Below are 3,951 nucleotides of genomic sequence, written 5' to 3'. Positions count from 1 at the left end.
TAGCTTAAAATCTTCACCGCTACAGGGAGAGTGTAACATCCTCCCGGGCCACGGAGGAGAACCTTTTCTTTCCTTCATGTCCCGTCCCGTCCCATCACGTTGTACACCCTTTCCTTCGAAATTGCGAAATGTCGGCACAACCCAAGCCCCGAAACAAAACCTATAAATCAGCCCCTCAAAATGCTTGTACGCCTTTATTGCATTGAAAGTGAGGGAGGCCAGTAGTATCTTTATTGTGTGAGCCATTTCAACAGACTTCACCACACATGCCATCCCGCAATTTGCCCAGAAAAACTCGAGGCGTCTGCAGCTACTATTCAAGGAACATTGACGGAGTCCCTGTTCTGTGACGGAGTGCGGTTGTATGTATGTGAACGTATTTTGCTGTGTGCTGGCGATCAGTTGGCGTAAGTCAAGAACCCTGACGCAGCCGGGCTGGCCACTCTTCTTTACAAAGTGACAGTAACTTTTCGCATTTTCTTTATTAACTTTATTTCTTTGTTCGGTATTAAAATCTAATGTATATTCTCCAAGTCTGGTGCTAATTCACTGTTTGTAATTTTTGTAACCACAAATAGCGCCTTTTTGGTGCTATCCAACCGTACCCCCCCCCCCCCCGCCCCCCGCTAATGGATGCCCCCCCTTGCAAAAAGTTCTGCGGACGCCCTTGAGCACAACGCCTCAGCCACCGAGCCATCGCGGCGGGCTCATGCAATGCAATGGTGTCTGTGGGCATTCAATACACACTCATAGTATCCCGACGTTGTAATTAACCTGTAGGTGTCGGCCCGTATTTTCGGCATGTGAAATCCAAGCAGAAAAACTTTGTGATCCGCAAGTACACTGTTTTACCGTTCACACATGCGAACTAGTAGGTGGCGTACAATAAAAGGATGAATTCAACTTTTTTTTATCAGCCGTTTAACCTAGACTTGGCTCATCGCACTGGGTGAGCGTGGCCGTCCTCAGAAAATTTATCAGGGAGGGAAAGTGGGATGCATACCTGAACTATAGAGTGTCAGTGACGCTGAAAAGGAAGTAAACTATTTTCCCTACGCCTCAACGAGAAAGAAGACACGCAGCAAGAACACTCCGTATAATTCTAAGCTGTGTCTAAACAAAATGAAGAACTAATTAGTGTCATCACTGAAGTTAACTCTGAAACTCTCGGTCCACCAGTGGCGTAACTAGGTGGGACGGCGCCCATGGCAAATACACTTTCGCGCCCCTCATGATGATAATGATAGTAATTAGCAATATTATAATACTATCATTACTAACAGCTGTTGTAGAAGCCCTAAGTTCGGTGCTGCAGGAAAAAGTGCCAAGAAAATTGTTGTTGTTGTTGTTGTTTCACGTCTTATGGCGCATACCGACGCGGGGGATTGGCCAGGAATAGAGCAAGAAGGGGGCCAATTCGCCCGCTCACAACTTAAAAGTAGATACCTATCCGTTGGCATCCAGTAACAGCGCGAAATTAGAAGGAACAATTGGCTTGCGGTTGAATTTAAGAAAACATATCCGTAATAATAAAGGCTAACAGGGCAGACGCCTGGTCTCGGACACATATGCATGAATGGCTGCAGCCACCCCTCTGTGACAATATCCCAGTGATGTGGCCCCTAGAGATACGGGCACTGAGATAGGAAGTCCAATTCGCTGTAATGGCCTGGCAAGGTGACGTTGTATGATCATTGAAAAACCGCGGCAATGTAATAAGAAGGGATCTAGTGTCTCATGTTCACTGCAAATAGCACATAGGATGGAGGAGGCGAGGCCAGACCTGTGCATATGGATGTTGGGGGACCCTACATCTGAAGTTGGTTAATGTGACCTCGCATTGACGAGATTCACACAAACGGGGATTCCAGTTATGTTTTAAATGGGCATACGCTTCAAAATTATGATGACCCCTTCCTGCGTACTCACTAGGCGCTGATATCTACGGAACCTTGCTCCTGCTACACTAGCCGGAACAGGGCAAAGATCAACCGAAGGGCCATCCAAAGACGATCGCGCCAAGGAATCAGCCTCTTAATTAAGGAGTAAACCTTTGTGCCCGGGAACCCAAACGAGGCAGATGTCCCTCAAATGGGAAGGAGCCAGAAAGTTGAATGCACGGATCAGGGGTGAATTTTCAGACAAACCCAAAGCGGAACAGACCGATAGAGAGTCAGTAATTATAACTATATTCAAGTGCTGCGGAGGAACTTCTTTTAAAGCCATTACTACCGCTAAGAATTCGGCTTGAAATGTTGGAGTGAAGTCTGCTAACCGCAGTGAGACTGCCCAGTTAAGCTGTGGACTAAAATGCCCACACCTGGCCTCTCCTCACGTTGCGATGCGTCAGTTGCCATAATCAAGCTTTACTGAGCCACAATTACGTAACCATGTAATTGTGGCTCATGTAAAAACGAGGGGGAAAACGAGGAGGAAACACACACCAACAAAAAAAAAATGCGACGAAATATTGCAAACATATGTTCGCCACGGCATCGTATACGCAGTCTCGAGGCGAATTTCAGCTCCACCGCGGCCCAAAAAGCCGCCCATTTACTAAACTGGTCCTATGCAACAACTTTCCCATTTAAAGTATATGACGGAAAAGAACGTACAACGCACTACAACGAAAAATTCACTGAGACGCCGCTGGCGCCCATGCGCCGCCCAGGAAACGCCAAAGCCAGCAAATCGGCCAGCTACAAGACGACGCTGCGCACGCTAGATGGCGGCGCCCTCGTTGGAACGGTCTATATAATAGCACCGGTGCACACCGGGGCACAGCAGTGCGCCTTTGCACAATCCTCGATAAACCGTACCGGTGTGCACCGTCCGTTCTCGATAAACCGGGCCGCACCGTCGCGGGGCAATTTTAAAAACGATAGTCTTTCTTGGGCTACTTAAACCCAGAAATTTTGGTCTGTCTGTCTGTCTGTCTGTGACTCGATTCAGCCACCCGGCCAAAGTAAAATATATATTGAGCAATAGTCTTATACTCATAGCCAAATGCAAACGACTGAGCCCGGTTTATATGTTCATACTTGTCAACTTTGTGGAACAAGAACAAGACATTACGCAAATATAAGAGAGGAAACTTTTAGTACACAAGGGATATTTACAGTGTTCCTTTATTAAAGAAATTATAGAGGCTTGGTTTTTAGATAGCAAACGATATTCTACATCTACTGTAGGAAACCGCCGCCTCCTGGCGGCATAGGAAAAATCGCGCCCCAAAACTCACACAATGCCGTCGCTTACCGCAGGGTATAGCCCGTACAAACAGAAGTGTTGACCAATTCTTTTCCAGAGATTTTCGTTTTGGGCGAATGCTGGAATTCTCACGCAACGGTGCCAACATAGCACTGAGACCCGGTTGTATTATTACAATGTGTACTCGACTCTTATACCCCTGTCACACGGGCACTTTCAATCGCGATTGAGTCGATCCGGATCGAGCTCAATCCGGATCGGGTCCCTGCTACACGGCAGTTTCAATCGCGATCGAGTTCGATCCCGCTCGAACTCAATCCTGGTTTCTCAAGCGCGATCGAGGCTTCCGAGCGCGATCGAACGAAAGCGGTGATACTCTCGTCCCCGCTGAGTAATGGCACAGAATGTGATAACTTCAACTAACGCCACAAATTGTGTCAAATAACTTGACCCAAATAAGCGTGAGGTAATATTTACATAGTTACGTATAGCTACGACCGCGCGAAGTTACCAGACGCCGGCCGCAAGTACAATTGTTAGCGCCATCTGGCGTACACAAGTGCAACCCGTGCAACTTCTCGATCGCGATTGAAACGTGCCGTGTAGCAGCGGCAGTACGTCGAGCGCGCTCGAAAACTCGATCGCGATTCACTTCAATCGCGATTGAAAGTGCCCGTGTGACAGGGGTATTAGGCGGCTGAAAGACCCTCCACGGTATTCGTATCGCACGTAATTGCGTTT

Source organism: Haemaphysalis longicornis, unplaced genomic scaffold (assembly GCF_048455015.1).
Source record: "Haemaphysalis longicornis isolate Haplotype H1 unplaced genomic scaffold, Haemaphysalis longicornis Haplotype H1 scaffold_8, whole genome shotgun sequence".
Classification (NCBI taxonomy): Eukaryota; Metazoa; Arthropoda; class Arachnida; order Ixodida; family Ixodidae; genus Haemaphysalis; species Haemaphysalis longicornis.
This window is presented reverse-complemented; position numbering follows the sequence as displayed.